The following is a 17,275-nucleotide window of genomic DNA, read 5'->3' on the forward strand; positions in this document are numbered from 1 at the left end:
GGGTACACACAAGCTATGGAGATGATATCAGTAGAAAAAACTGCATTTAGTTTAGATAATGAGTCATATATTGGAATATGGGATCCATTATTTAAATGTGTTTCAACTATTAAATGAACCAAAATATGACTTATTATATCTTTGTGGAAAATATTGGACAGTGTGTTGTCAAGCTTGTGAGATATGATGCAGGTGTGGGCCACTGTGACACTATTGTTCATTTCTAATTTTTTTAAATTATTTTTTATTGTTTTTAATGATAATATTAATGAGTTGTTTTCTTTAATCACTGCTATTTTGAAATTATTACTAATATCGATGCTGTTGTCGATAATGTTCATTTTTGTTTCACTACATTTGTATTGTTCCGTGTCATGTTTGTGTGTCCTCAATTGCTCTGTTTGTTGTTGTTGTTCTTAACGTTGCTGGGACGGGTTTGGTTTTGGAATTGGATTGCATTATTGTGTTATTGTTTTGTTGATTGATTAATAAATTCATAAAAAATAAAAAAAATTAATAAAAACAAAACAACAAGTTTCCTGCCAAAACAGTTCATTTTTATAATCTTTACTCGAGTAAAAATTTCCGATAGAAGATTGCATACAAAACAACCGTTACTTAGGAATACAGTACTTATTTTGAAACCGCACAGAAACCGGAAGCAGCCTTAAACGGCAAATAAATACATATTTTTAAAAAATATAATTTATAAACATAAAAAAACAACCCACGATACTGATCATTCTACGTTTTAGTGATACAACAAAAAATAAATAAAGAAAGAAGTTCAAAAAGCCATTGTAAACACGCAAGGGCCGAGGTCCGCGCATGCGCGAAGAGAACGTCACTACCGGGACTTTTTTTTTTCGATGGCGTTTCTGCGACTTCACGTTTTGTGATATTTTAATGTTTTATGAATCTGTTGTATAAAAGCTAGCTTATCTTAAGGGAACAATAATATAAACGTGGACAAGGGGGTGTATTTAACAAAAAATCAGGACGTATTACCGCCACAATTTCCACTGATAGGGCCTAGGTTTAAGAATAAACTTAAACATTTCCAACACTATGAATGAAATTAAATCTAAACAATCCATCCTAATTATAAGGATAAACTTAAACATCACTAATAACTTTTTAAATGTACTTTCAGTGAACCTAAACAATTTAGTAAACATCAGTGAAATGACCTTGAAACATTCTCCTCAGTACAAAACAAGCACTTCTTTCCCTCGGTTTCCTCACCAGTTGCGTCTTCTGAGTCCACACAGGAGCTGTCTTCCTTCATCTTAGCAGCATGTCAAACGGACTGAAGCTCAAACATTTTGAGCATGTGCTCTGAGTAGGGATGTGCGTATCGATCCTGTGGTATCGATACATCGATACTCACACGCTACTCATTTGGCATCACTTTTCTGAAAAAAGTATCGATATAAACCAAAAAACGGCGTGTGGGGGGTGCAAGCATCACTTTCAGATGTTTTTGATGACTTACTTAACTTACTATGTGCTGGGACACCCCTGTACCTGGCAGAGTATAGAGCTGGCCCAGTCACGTGACAGGAGACAGCGAATGAGCGTCGTCAACGTGCAACACACACACAGCCAGCCGACAGCGATGCAGCCATGCAGGCATATCCAGTGTTGTCCAATTGTTGACTTAAAACAGGCATTGTTTTTGTTTTTTTTAGTAATGTTTACTGAATATTTTTGTGTGGAGTTTGCATGTTCTCCCCGTGACTGCGTGGGTTCCCTCCGGGTACTCCGGCTTCCTCCCACCTCCAAAGACATGCACCTGGGGATAGGTTGATTGGCAACACTAAATTGGCCCTAGTGTGTGAATGTTGTCTGTCTATCTGTGTTGGCCCTGCGATGAGTTGGCGACTTGTCCAGGGTGTACCCCGCCTTCCGCCCGATTGTAGCTGAGATAGGCTCCAGCGCCCCCCGCGACCCCGAAGGGAATAAGCGGTAGAAATGGATGGATGTTTAAATGATTATCCTAAATTCAAATAATTTCCACACAGGGGAATTTACTGTGAGTTGAAAATTGCTTGAGTATTTAAAACAAGATAAGAAAGAGATACAATTGTGGAGATTCTTCATCTTTGCAATACAGTTTCATTTTTTTCCAAGACATTCTTGAATATATGATTGAATGTGATTTTGGTTTTAATCTGTGACATGATTTCTTACATTTCGAAAACATTAGCCTATTTCATATTTCATTAATTGCTAATTATATCACATATTTAAAAAAATAACTGCAGCTTCTTGCAATTCGGATTTGACTGTTAATTGGAAAGCCCTAATATTTAATTATTATTATATATAATATATAGTTATTATTATATATAATATTTAATTTATTTTTCATATTTATGTTATTTATTTTAATTTTACTTTTATTATATATTGACCATAATAAATGTGGTATAAATGGTCTGTATTTGTCTTGTGATTTGTCTTAAATAATAACAATAGTAATAATATTTTTGACTGACAAAAAATTGCCAATAAGAAATTATTGGTATCGGTATCGGTATCGATGAAAATGCAAGAAAAAGTATCGGTATCGTATCGAATCCTAAAAGTGTGGTATCGCCCATCCCTAGCTCTGAGCAGGTGAACAGATGAATTCAATCGAAGCAATCTGTTGGAAGCAGGTGGAGATGTTCAGCCCTCAGCTCTCACTGTTGCCCCTTCAGGCCTGGAGTGTGCTCTACATGCTGCTCTGTACTTTCACTTGACAATATGTACAATATACACACTGCAAGTATATATATCATGTAGTAACAGACACCTTCATAACAATATGTAATATGTACAATATACACACTGCAAGTATATATATAATGTAGTAACAGACACCTTCATAACAATATGTCATATGTACAATATACACACTGCAAGTATATATATATATCATGTAGTAACAGACACCTTCATAACAATATGTAATATGTACAATATACACACTGCAAGTATATATATCATGTAGTAACAGACACCTTCATAACAATATGTAATATGTACAATATACACACTGCAAGTATATATATATCATGTAGTAACAGACACTTTCATAACAATATGTAATATGTACAATATACACACTGCAAGTATATATATAATGTAGTAACAGACACCTTCATAACAATATGTAATATGTACAATATACACACTGCAAGTATATATGTATATATCATGTAGTAACAGACACCTTCATAACAATATGTAATATGTACAATATACACACTGCAAGTATATATATCATGTAGTAACAGACACCTTCATAACAATATGTAATATGTACAATATACACACTGCAAGTATATATATATATCATGTAGTAACAGACACCTTCATAACAATATGTAATATGTACAATGTACACACTGTGACTTCAATAATAAATATGGCAGTGCCATGTTGGCATTTTTTTCCATAACTGGAGTTGAAGTTGTTCTCTTATTTTGGTAAACCTTGTTACGTTGTTTAATGCATCCAGCATCACAACAAAATTAGGCATAATAATGTGTTATTCTACGACTGTATATATCGGTATCGGTTGATATTGGTATCGGTAATTAAGAGTTGGGGAATATCGGATATTGGCAAAAAAGCCATTATCGGACAGCCCTACTTTTTATAAATGTTTTAAATCAGGGGTCTCAAACTCAATTGACCTGGGGGCCACTGGATGCAGAAACTGGGTGAGGCTGGGCCGCAAGAAAATATTTCTTAAAAAAATCTAACATGCACTTTTTAATGAATTCACCTTCTTTGAATGGCTTTCCCGCCCTAGCAACCATCTCACTCACCATGTAGCTAGCTTTGACTGCTGCGTCGCTCTTTTCGCTTGCTTTCTTGACCAAATCTTGTTGCCTGAGTAGACTGCTTTTCAAATTTGCAACCTGGTTCACTCTCTCATCTCCCTCGTATTGCTCACAGGGCACAGAGGAGGCGTCAGCGCGATACAGTTGGCGTATCGGTCACGTGACCAAAGCAGCTCATGATCGGGCACGGGACTTTCTAAAAGCGGTACGCGCACCGACACAGGGTATCGCTCTATGAGCTCGACGCATGCGCTGATGCATCTGTGTTGCCGGTTGATGAGGCGTCTTTCGACACATTGCAAAACTGTGTCACTAAATACTGACATCTGCTGGACATTAAAAAGATTTTGTGATGATAAAAAATATCGATGTAATCATAGTAGTATCGGCTAGATACGCTCCTGTACTTGGTATCATTACAGTGGATGTCGGGTGTAGATCCACCCATGGCATTTGTTTACATTGTGAGCTATTGTATCCTCCTACGGTGTCTAGTGAAGCATGTTTAGCTATTCCTCGTCCTCCAGTGATCGTTATCACGTTATACTTGTAAGAAACTTACTTTGTCATGGACACGCGGTGACTCCTGCAAGTGATCCGTGCTTTGAAGCAAGTCTTTGGGACAGAGATCTGCTGCCTTCTACTGGCGAGTCTTAGACTTAGACTTCCTTTTTATTGTCATTCAAATGTGAACTTTACAGCACAGATAAGAACGACATTTCGTTACATAAGCTCATGGTAGTGCAGGATAAAGAAGCAATAAGGTGCATATATATATAAATAATTATATAAATATAGATTACTGTACAGATAAATATATTGCACTTTTTCACATGCGTCCACGTTTATGGATGTATGTTATGTCTTTTTTATTCCAGCGAGTTAATCCATTTTGGGGGTAATTGAGGGGATAATTTCATTATGATGCGTTCAAGAGTCTTACGGCCTGAGGGAAGAAGCTGTTACAGAACCTGGAGGTTCTGCTTCGGAGGCTGCGGAACCTCTTCCTAGAGTCCAGCAGTGAAAACAGTCCTTGGTGGGGGTGGGAGGAGTCTCTGCAGATGTTCTGAGCCCTGGTCAGGCAGCGGCTTTTTGCCATCTCCTGGATAGGAGGAAGAGGAGTCCTGATGATCTTTTCCGCCGTCCTCACCACTCTCTGGAGCAGGGGTCACCAACGCGGTGCCCGCGGGCACCAGGTCGCCCGTAAGGACCAGATGAGTCGCCCGCTGGCCTGTTCTAAAAATAGCTCAAATAGCAGCACTTACCAGTGAGCTGCCTCTATTTTTTAAATTGTTTTTATTTTCTAGCAAGCTGGTCTCGCTTTGCCCGACATTTTTAATTCTGAGACAAAACTCGAATAGAATTTGAAAATCTAAGGAAATATTTTAAAGACTTGGTCTTCACTTGTTTAAATAAATTCAATATTTTTTTTACTTTGCTTCTTATAACTTTCAGAAAGACCATTTTAGAGAAAAAATACAACCTTAAAAATGATTTCAGGATTTTTAAACAACTTTTTTCTTTTAAATTCCTTCCTCTTCTTTCCTGACAACTTAAATCAATGTTCAAGTAATTTTATTTTTTTTGTATTGTAAATACATTTTAAATTATTCATTTTAGCTTCTGTTTTTTCAACAAACAATATTTGTGAAATATTTCTTCAAATTTATTAAAATTCAAAAAAATTATTCTGGCAAATCTAGAAAATCTGTAAAATCTAATTTAAATCTTATTTCAAAGTCTTTTGAATTTCTTTTAAAAATTTTGTTCTGGAAAATCTAGAATGATTTGTCTGTTAGAAATATAGCTTGATTTGTTATATATTTTAACAAAGTGCAGATTGGATTTTAACCTATTTAAAACATGTCATCAAAATTGTAAAATTCATCTTAATCAGAAAAAATTACTAATGTTCCATAAATTCTTTTTTTAATTTTTTCAAAAAGACTCAAATTAGCTAGTTTGTTGTTTTCGGTTGAATTTTGAATTTTAAAGAGTCAAAATTGAAGACAAACGGTTTCAAAATTTAATTGTCATTTTTTTTCGTGCTTTCTCCTCTTTTAAACCATTCAATTAAGTGTAAATATTATTAAAAATAACAGAGCTAAAGGTAAATTGAGCGAATTGGCTATTTATCTAAGTGTGTATCAAACTGGTAGCCCTTCGCATTAATCACTACCCTAGAAGTAGCTCTTGGTTTCAAAAAGGTTGGTGACCCCTGCTCTGGAGAGACTTCCAGTCTGAGGCCCTGCAGGCTCCAGTCCAGACAGCGATATATGGACAATATAACTACCTTTTTTCTCAATATCACAATAAAAGATTGGACTTGTCATTCTAATACAAAATATATCTGCACTGCAGTACTTTATATTGGTGTTTTGATGCACTACTTTTGTCTGGTTGTACATTGTTGTCCTACATATTGATGTTGTATTTTATTCCTATTAGTATGTTTTAATCCAGTATTTTAGTATTCCCATTTTTTTTTTAAACTACACATTTTTACTTTCAGGTCACTTTTCCTAAGGTTTTGGTAGTTTAAAGATGAAACCTGCCTCTACGGTTCTTTTACAAACATGTTAAGTCTCCAAAAACTGGGGGCGGTATAGCGGCCGTGCCAGCAACTTGAGGGCTCCAGGTTCGATCCCCACTTCCACCATCCAAGTCACTGCCGTCGTGCCCTTGGGCAAGACCGGTGCATGTCTTCGCAGGTGGGAGGGGCCAATCCCCATAAAAGCATAGAATTGATAAAAAGCAACCAAGCATTTGTCAATCATTTTTTTATTTGTATGGTACCACTCTGCACCGCTGAGCCCATGGTACCGCATGGAACAAAGATGACAATCAGAATGAGTGAGAAGTACACAAATATGTGTATGCGTCAGTAGAGTTGTGTGTGTTAATCCTACCTTATATGGAGTGAGGTCTGGCCTTTTTGGCCGCCGGTGCCTCATCCCCACCATCGTCCTGGTCGTCCTCACGGGCGGCTGTCGGCATTTTCCAAGTTGTGTTTGGTAAGACACAGATTACAGTGATGGTAAGATACAGGTTACAAATGAAACAGTTCATTGTCAGGCTACTCAAGGAGCTGATGTTGACTTTTCATACCTTTTCTCTTGAGAGTTCTGATTTCAACTTGAAGTTTGTCCAGAAACTTCACTGCAAGAGGGCTTAAATTAAAAAAAACATTATGTTAGATGGTAGAATGTACCTTCCTTAGTTATGGGCAAGCTCCCGTTGTGCATTTACAGCCTCTTGCCGAGCATTGATGGCTGCCTGTTGAGCATTGATGGCTGCCCTTTCCTTGTCCATTAAGTATTTCTCCAGAATCTCCTGCTGGTCTGGAGGCAAGGAGTCCAGGACTAGCTCAATCGCGACACGCACACGCACGCACACACACGGCAACTTATATAAACCCTCAGTTACATTAGGCTGACCATATCGTGAAATCCCAAAAAGAGGACATATATGCGTGCCAAGGCCAGGACTAGGTGGGTCATTTTTTTTATATGGTGCCTTTTGCGTCCCCAGTATAAATCATGTCATATTTTCTCAAAATATTTACAATTGCTCATTCCATTAGTTTCTTTGTGTATGGTAAATTGTTGTCTATCATAAATACAGTGATATGGGCTTCAAACATTAGAATATATATTTTTTAAAGCTTTTGTTAAAGTTCTATTATGCGATTTTGCCATGTCCCTGGTGCTGTTTATTCAACTTTAATCTAGAAAATAACAAATAAAAACATATATTTTTAATTTTTTTTTGTTATGATATAATTATCATAGACAAGCTCTCTTTAGTCATATGGTGTATATTATCAAAATCGTAAAAAGAATTACAAAAAAATAAGGTTCTATGTCTGTCCCTGTGGTCGCTGTCCACTCTGTTAAGTTGCGTTACTGTCCCTTTAAGAAAACAACCACATTTGTCAGTGACATCATTCTCATCAGGTAACATCACACCAGTGGCGGGAAACTCAACTCTGGTAAGCTGTGTGGTTTTTTAGCTCTCTTACTATCTGATGTTGATGTTTTTATGAAGTGAATTTAATGTGGTTGAACATAACGTGTCCACTCTGTTAGGCCTAAATAATAAGGAGATCAATCAAATTGAAATTTTTCAAAACATGTTTGTGTGAAATTATAGATTTCTTATCAATTATTCAAGTCCATGCTAGCTGTTATGTTAACACAGGCAGGCTGAAGGCTAACTTTAGCTCAAAATGTCCACCGTGTTAGTGTCCACCGTGTTAGCCTCATTCAACTAACACGGTGGACATCAACCTAACAGAGTGGACATGTATATAGTAATGTTGACTTATCACAATGTATATGTAGTGCTATTATGCATTCAACAGCAGTTTCTTTCATAATTCTTGGTTAATCATCACTGCTGTTGCAAAATATCATATACAGCAAATACATTGGTGTTAAAAGTACAGTGTTAATGCTTTTCAGTGTGAAGTGTTACGATTTCAGTGGTAAATTCAGCATGTTCTCTCACCAATTCACAGCAGAAGCAGCATAGTATAACGGATAAGGATGCAGGTTGGCATGTGGGAGATTCCGGTTCAGATTAATAGATTAATATCCCCCGTTCTCAAAAATGCCCTTGTTTTTCTCAATATATGCTATTTAAAAATGTATGTATTCTAAAAATATATCTGCTTAGAGTGAGGGATATACAATCCATATAGGAAAGTCATTATACAGGCAATCATGCACTGAAAACACATGTATGCTGTTATGCATATGTCCTTAACAGAGTGGACATATCCCATGTGTCACCTCTCATTAATATAGCTAAATATACTATGATTTAGGTGCCTGAGTTCGACCAATATGTTTTTCAGCAAGTTACATATGTCATGTATACAATAGAACATAAAAATATTGGTAAATCAACTATTTATTTTTTACAAGTTATGAAGTCCAAATGGCACCCTATAAAAAAAACGACCCAGGTGATCATTTGCCAATGATACTCCAACTTGCTTTATAAATATTATATTGATTTAAATGAAGCATTTTTTTCTCCTCTGTTGACAGCAGTGTTGGCGCTAGGAATTTTCAAAATGGGGTCCCAGGGACCCCATCAAGTCATAAAAATCCTATAGGATGGTGCAATCTACTAATGAAAGTTGAATCAAAAAAGCGCAAATCTTACCTGTGGGTGTGTCATTTTGTATATAAAATGTCCGCTGGGCGATGCTTCCAAGTGTGTCTGTACATAAGTGTTGACATTAAACACAATTACACTTCAAACGATGAAAAGTGACAGCGTGCCAGTTCTACAAACTCATAACTATTGCCAACCAAAGTGAGTTAATTAGTTCACCCGACACTGAAACTAATGTTCTTGCATGATGGTTGATTGCAGAAATGATTGTTCTTTGAACTCGTAACTTTAATAACAACGCATCCGCGGCATCTCCTCACTGGCCTACATCCATAGTCAAGTAGCAACTCGACTCCGCGTACTTCCTGTCTAGCAACGGGACTTCAAAATAAAATCCCCTACGTTCTGGTGAACATCACAGAAATTCTGACACTTTATGACCGTCATTGTCCATTGAGAGAATATACGCAAAATACTAAAAAGAGGGAGAAACCATGGATGACAGGGGGTTTAGTAAAAGCCTGTAAAAAATAAAATAAAAAAATAAATAAAAAGGCTTTACAAGAAATGTATTAAGCATGGAACAACGGAAAATGAGGACTGTAGCAGTAAAGTCCTAAACTATTACTGCTACTGGTTGCAGAATATAACTGAAGCTCGTTTAGACGTGTGCAGCTGGCTAATTGATGTCCAGAATTGTGTCCATGTTTAACACAAATACTTAACATATAGTCACGTAAATCAAACTCACCTTGTAACGAAATGGGAAATTTAACAGGAGCAAACAAATACTAGCATGACACTAATTGCGTCTCTATACTCACTCAACACCTGTGCAAGATCCCAGCCCCTCCTTAAATAGACTGGCACTTGGCCTTGAGCCAACCCCTTTAGTGACGTCATCAATTTGACGGACAGAAAGAGTAAATGGCTCTAACAAGGACAAATATAAAAAGTATAAAAACAGATTGACATGTATCATGAGGCTGCAACAAAAAAACTATTATGAACAATTGCTGCATAAACCTAAAATTAATATCATTGAAACCTGGAATGTGCTTAATACTATGATTAGGATTTGACAGCTTATCTGGTAAAAAATGACAACTCAATTATTGAAAATATAGAAGAAATAGCTGAGGAATTCAATACGTTTTTTGTGAATGTTGGCCCAAATTTGGCAAAAAATATTAATCTTAATATGAATGAAGAGGAAAAAGTTAAAGCGTGTATCGGACATAAACAATTCAATGTTTCTTGGTGGAGTTTGTGAAAGTGATGTGTTAGAAGTGGTCAGAAAGTTTAAAAACAACAAATCTGCCGATGGTAACAAGGTGGATATGTCACTTGTTAAAGAAGTGATGGATTGTGTCCTGAAGCGTTTACTTATATATGTAATAAATCTTTATAAACAACAACTTTTCCTGAATAAATGAAAATTGCGTAAATCCAACTCACCTTGTGTCACGTTTCAGTGCACAGTGTCCACACGTATCGGAGAATAAAGTAATACTCTTAATCTTTAGCCTAATGGCATATTTATTACAAGTAGCGGCTGAAAAATGGCGCGTCTCACAATGAGAGCGTAATGACGTCACATCCTGTGTACGTACCGTAAACATATAGAACATACAGCACAACACAATAGGTACCGTAATGCAATGAGTAAGGGCGCAATCCAAACACAACATTTAACACCCCCACTCGCCATTAACTCAATTGGTTACCTTGAGAAAAAATTACAATGCAAGAAAAGAAAATAGGGATCACATGTTGTCCCTTCCCCAATAAACAGAAAAACACACTGCACTTCTAAGTGCCAAACATGTCCTGTTTGAACCTTTTTAGCTTCATCTTGGCGGCTGGCTTTGTCAGAACATCGGCAATCATATTTTCAGTAGGACAGTACTCCAAAATCACTCTGCCACTTTTTATAGTTTCCCTTATGAAATGGTATTTGATATCTATGTGTTTACACCGTTGCCTGTTCACTGGGTTTTTGGCTAGTGCAATAGTGCCTTGATTATCTTCAAATACCTTTGTTTGTGTATAAGGGTATTTGTCAATGCCTCTGAGTAGCTGTCCTAGGTAGATACATTCTTGAATGGCTGATGCCAAAGACCTGTACTCTGCCTCACATGTAGATAAAGCAACAGTAGCTTGTTTTCTTGTTTTCCATGAGATTAGAGAGCTACCTTCGCTTAGACTAGCACAATAACCTGATGTGCTTCTCCTGTCAGACACATCTGACGCCCAGTCAGCGTCACTGTACACTCTCAATCCCAGTTTTTCAGTTTTATTTCCTTTGAAACATAACTTGTTTTCTGCTGTACCTTTGAGGTATCTAAACACATGTTTTACTGTGTTCCAGTGTTCGACTGTTGGCTCAGCAAAGTATTGGGATAATTTACTGACCACAAAACTTATGTCTGGACGTGTGCATGTGGACAAGTAGATTAGGCTTCCAACAGCCTCCCTGAACCTTCTTTGATCTGTCATTTTGTCTGCATCACCTGTGTACTCTAGTTTTGGTTCACATGGAGTCTCTCTGGACTTGCAATTTTGCATTTCAAATCTCTCTAAGATTTTGTGAACATATCTCTCTTGAGACATTGTGACTTTACCATTTGTTTGGTCAAAATCTATTCCCAGAAAATGTTTCAATTTTCCTAGATCCTTCATTTTGAATCTTTCAGTGAGCATCATTTTCACATTGTTGAGTACACCATTGTTTTTAGATGCTATGATGAGATCGTCTACCCATACAAGTAAAATCACTTTCTCATAATGCTCCTCTCGTGAGTACACACAATGATCAGCAGAATTTTGTACAAAACCATTCTCAGTTAGACATGTGTGCAACATTGCATTCCAATTTCTACCGGACTGTTTCAAACCATAGAGAGACTTGTGCAATTTACACACTAGATTTTCACCTGTGATTGATTCTTTCTCATAGCCTTCTGGCTGTTCGATATAAATTTCGCAATCGATCGGGGCGTGAAGATAAGCAGTCTTTACATCAAGCTGGTGCAGCACTAGCTCCTCTTGTGCCGCCTTTTGCATGATCACCCTCACACTTGTCATGTCTGCTGTGGGTGAAAATGTCTCTTTGTAGTCAGTTCCCTTTTTCTGACTGTAGCTTTTCGCTACGAACCTCGCTTTGTATTTATCTGTTCCGTCAATGTCACTCTTGAGGGCATAGACCCATTTTCCCCCCACTGCCTGTTTGCCCGGTGGCAAATGGGTGAGGCTAAAGGTGTCGTTTTCCTCCAGTGACTTCACCTCATCATCCATAGCATTTTTCCACTGCCTTGATTTGTTTGACATTATCGCTTCCTTGTAGGTTTGAGGAATGTCACATACTGCTCTGTAGCAAGAGTCCACGCATGTTACAAATTTGTCCATTGTATCCTCAGTCTCAAACTCCTGTAAGTGAACCGGCCACCTCCTGGTTCGCGATGGGTTCCTTCTGTTTACAGTGTCAGTGACTCTACCCGGCTGTGTGCGTTCAGTCTGTTCAGGTAAAGTCTCAGAAACACCCTGTAAACCTTGATCTGGTACATTTTCAACCTTGTCATCATCAACACAAATTTCTCTTTCATTAACCCTGGGTTGTACATCACCATACCCCATGTATGACTCACATGTTTGTGTTTCTTTTTCTGTTGCAGTTTTGGTTGTGAATTTTACCAATCTATGTTTCTGAACTTTCTCTTGTTCTGGGTAGTACACTAGGTAGCTGGGCTGTTTTTATTGTAACCCACAAATACACCCTGCTCACACCTAGAGTCTAGCTTGCCCTTGGCTTGTTGCTGGTAAGCATAGCACACTGATCCAAATTTTTGCATTTTGGAAATGTTTGGTTCTTTCCCTGCGAACAACTCGTATGGCGTTTTCTGTGTACGCCTAGAGTAGCATCTGTTCCGTACATAGGCCGCCGTCTGTACTGCGTAGTTCCACAGCTTATTTGGTAAGTTACTTTCTAGCAGTAAGCATCTGCCCATCTCATAAAGGGTTCTCCACCCTCTCTCGGCCGTGCCATTTTGGTGTGGTGAATAGGGTGCAGACGTTTCATGTCTAATCCTATTCCTTATTAACAGTGCCTGGAACTCTTTGCTTGTATACTCAGAACCATTATCTGATCTGATGCACCGAACCTCACCGTATGGTGCTACGTCAGCTAAAAACCGTTCTGTTGCGAGCACTGCATCACTTTTAGACCTTAGAAAGTACACCATCATGGTACCAGAATAGTCATCAGTAAATATTTGTGCATATTTGTGACCATCAATGCTAGGCGTTTGCATGGGACCGGCTAGGTCAGTGTGGACTAGTTCCAAGGGTTTCTTAGCCCTCCTGTCAGGCTCCTTGTTTCTCGTCTGGGTAAATTTTCCTTTTGTGCACACTTCACATAATTGTGCTGGTTTAGCCGCACTCCCTTTTATCTCCATGCCTCTCACTACACCTTGTAATTTTTGCACATCTTCATAATTACAATGGCCTAAAATTTCATGCCATGTTTGTACATCATGACACACTTTACATAGATCAATATCAGTTTGAACAGTAGGCAAGTAATACAGATTACCACTTTCGTGTATGTCAAACCTGCTACCGTCCCTTGTGACCATGCAATTGTCCCCTTTCTCGAAGGTGATCGTCGCTCCTCCATTTGTGGCACGCGCCACGGAAAATATGTCATGTGGATATGTGGGTATGTACAGAGCATCCCTCAGTTGTGCTCTGTGCTGTCGTCCAGCGCTGTCCTGCAGACAGATGGTCGCTGTTCCTCTTCTCTGTGCTATTCCACTGCATTTGGTTCCGTCTGCTAGCTCCACTGAATGAGAGTCAGGTTGAAACGTGTCATCGAAGCTTTTAAACTTTTCTATGTCATTCACAATATGTGATGTTGCTCCTCCGTCGACCATAATGCCTTTCATCTTCACGCTGCCTGGTGGTCTCTCATTCCTTGCGTCGTTTGCCTTGAAGAAATGGTCCTCTCGGTCGCTGTCTCGTTCCTCCACGACCTTTCTCGCGCCATCTCGTTCCCCCTTTTTCTTGCACAGCGACTCTTCGTGTGTATTACTTTTGCAGTATCCACACCATACTTTTCTGGAACACTTTCTTGCTTTGTGCCCCTTTATTCCACATCTGTAGCACGTCACGTTGGCATCTTCATCTTTTCTATTGCCAGCTTGTGCCCTTGGTGGACCTCTGCCCTGTTTTACATGGGTCTTCATCACATTGTCTGTAGATTCTGTCTTCTTCATTTTCTCGCTCTCTTCATAAACTCTTAGTCTCCTTTTAAAGTCTGCAAATGTAACTGTATCTTCATTTTGTGTTACATGGATTGCTAGGGGCTTGAAGGATTCTGGTAGCCCATTTATCACCATGGCTACATTTAGTCCGTCACTCATGGTTTCACCAGCGTCTTTTAGGGCCATGATAATGTTCTCTGCTCTTATAATGTAGTCTGTAACATTCTCACCTTCTCCCATGTGTAGCTTGGTGAGTGATGTGTACAGATTGATGATCCTCGGCTTACTTTTTCCGGAGTAGTGTTCTCTCAGTATTTTCAGGGCTTGTCTGCCATCATCTGCAGCCTCGTGTCTTATTAAGGATAAGCTTTTGTCATCAATGAGTCTGATCAGTTCAGCATAACAGTCAGTATTATTCCTCCTATGTTCAGCTTGAGCTTCTTCATTGCCAGATGGCGCATTCAGGATCGCCTCTTTTAATTTTAGAATGTGTAGATGACCTAAAAATCTTGTTTCCCACAGGTCATATTTTTCATCTGATCCATCAAAAAGAAGTTGCGGGGCTGGTGTCGCCATTCTGTTAGCCATCTCGCGTATTGCGTCGCGAAAAACTTCTTCCGAGCTTTACTCACTTTATCTCCAAGTTGTCCACAGAAGCTCCGTGTTAATCCGTCACGTTAAACTTCCTCCAACTCTTCCTGGGCCCATAACCTGTCACGTTTCAGTGCACAGTGTCCACACGTATCGGAGAATAAAGTAATACTCTTAATCTTTAGCCTAATGGCATATTTATTACAAGTAGCGGCTGAAAAATGGCGCGTCTCACAATGAGAGCGTAATGACGTCACATCCTGTGTACGTACCGTAAACATATAGAACATACAGCACAACACAATAGGTACCGTAATGCAATGAGTAAGGGCGCAATCCAAACACAACATTTAACACCTTGTAAGGAAGTGGGAAAATGAACAAGAGCGAGCGAGCAAACAAATACTGGAGTATATAGCGCATAACACATCCAAGTTCCTGAGTGGATCCTTGGGTCCACTGGTCCTTTATAGAGCTTATCTTCATCAGTCGCAGGTGTGAAGATTGTGATTGCGTGCAGGCTTGTCGCTGCGTGGGCGTGTCCGGGCGAGCAGCCGGAGGAGGAACTGTGACACTCAGTTGCAGGAGGGAAGCGGGTTCGAATCCGCGCCGTGACACTTTTTGTGTCTTTTAAAGGCCTACTGAAATGAATTTTTTTAATTTAAACGGGGATAGCAGATCTATTCTATGTGTCATACTTGATCATTTCGCGATATTGCCATATTTTTGCTGAAAGGATTTAGTATAGAACAACGACGATAAAGATCGCAACTTTTGGTATCTGATAAAAAAAGGCTTGCCCCTACCGGAAGTAGCGTGACGTAGTCAATTGAACATATACGCAAAGTTCCCTATTGTTTACAATGATGGCTGCCAGAAGTGAGAGAGATTCGGACCGAGAAAGCGACGATTTCCCCATTAATTTGAGCGAGGATGAAAGATTTGTAAATGAGGAAAGTGCAAGTGAAGGACTAGTGGGGAGTGGAAGATGCTGTGAGAGCCGGGGGTGACCTGATATTCAGCTGGAAATGACTACAACAGTAAATAAACACAAGACATATATATACTCTATTAGCCACAACACAACCAGGCTTATATTTAATATGCCACAAATTAATCCCGCATAAAAACACCTAGGTGTTTGTTATGCTAGCTCCTAGCTACTAGCTACTAGCTCGAGCTAGTTATAGCTCGAGCGGGTAATATGGACGGGATCCCGTATATATAACCCGCCAATACAATTCAAACACCTGCACAACACACACACTCACTCAGCCCAAACAACCGTTCACCTAACCCAAGGTTCATAAAGCTTATATATTTAATCAAAGTTACGTACATGACACACACGTACTGGCAAGCAATCAAATGTTTGGAAGCGCGCGGGTGGGACCTGATATCCAGCTGGGAATGACTACAACAGTAAATAAACACAAGACATATATATACTCTATTAGCCACAACACAACCAGGCTTATATTTAATATGCCACAAATTAATCCAAATGCTAGCTCCTAACTACTAGCTCGAGCTAGTTATAGCAAGCGATCAAATGTTTGGAAGCGCAGCTGTGTACTCACGGTATCGCAACTGTGTATCCAAATTAAAGTCCTCCTGGTAAGAGTCTCTGTTGTCCGAGTTCTTCGATCTTGACTGCATCTTTCGGGAATGTAAACAAAGAAGCGCCGGCTGTGTACGTGTTGCTGCTGACTTCCCTCGCAAAATAGACACTTCGCACCGACAACTTTCTTCTTTGCTTGCTCAGCTTCTTTCTCCATAATGCAATGAACAAATTGCAACAGATTCACCAACACAGATGTCCAGAATACTGTGGAATAATGACATGAAAACAGAGTTATTTCGTATTGACTTCAATGGTGTCCGAATACTTCCGTTTCAATGATTGACGTCACGCGCATACGTCATCCTCAGAGGCGTTTCGAACCGGAAGTTTAGCGGGAAATTTAAAATGTCACTTTATAAGTTAACCCAGCCGTATTGGCATGTGTTGCAATGTTAAGATTTCATCATTGATATATAAACTATCAGACTGCGTGGTTGCTAGTAGTGGCTTTCAGTAGGCCTTTAAACGCATTGAAATCAGAAAGGACGCAGATTTTTTTTCTTCTTCACCATTTGTGGCCCACAGCTAATGTTTTAAAGGCACATTCTAAAAACCCTATTCAAATAAACAAAAACATGACAAAAGTGAAATAAAAAAGCTTAAAGGTGAAATGTCATTTAGAAACAGTTGCAATGTTGACTAATAAAACAAAGCTGTTTTTTTCCCTTTCAAACGGTCATTGCTCAAAACATAATATTGAATCAAAATCAATGTTCTTATGAATTATTGACCTATCTAAGGTTCCCACTCCCTCTGAGCTGCCACCTTACCGTGGTAGAGGAGTTTGCGTGTCCCAATGATCCTAGGAGCTATGTTGTCCGGGGGCTTTATGCCCCCTG

At 38.9% G+C, this 17,275-nt stretch overlaps 2 long non-coding RNA genes across 2 annotated transcripts in view; both read right to left on the bottom strand.

The window, feature by feature from the left end:
* LOC133659410 (uncharacterized) overlaps nucleotides 1-1,289 on the bottom strand; it is a 13,592-nt gene extending 12,303 nt beyond the window's left edge. Inside the window, exon 1 of the long non-coding RNA XR_009827647.1 lies at nucleotides 1,246-1,289. This is a non-coding gene — a long non-coding RNA (uncharacterized LOC133659410). The remainder of the gene's footprint in view (nucleotides 1-1,245) is intronic.
* A 5,655-nt stretch (nucleotides 1,290-6,944) lies between these two features.
* Nucleotides 6,945-15,245, bottom strand: LOC133659411 (uncharacterized). Its single transcript, XR_009827648.1, has 3 exons — nucleotides 15,170-15,245; nucleotides 9,009-9,065; nucleotides 6,945-7,006 (listed from the first exon to the last, which is right to left on the bottom strand). It is a non-coding gene; the product is annotated as an uncharacterized LOC133659411 (long non-coding RNA).
* Nucleotides 15,246-17,275: the final 2,030 nt, after the last annotated feature.

This window comes from Entelurus aequoreus, linkage group LG10 (genome assembly GCF_033978785.1).
Source record: "Entelurus aequoreus isolate RoL-2023_Sb linkage group LG10, RoL_Eaeq_v1.1, whole genome shotgun sequence".
Taxonomy (NCBI): domain Eukaryota; kingdom Metazoa; phylum Chordata; class Actinopteri; order Syngnathiformes; family Syngnathidae; genus Entelurus; species Entelurus aequoreus.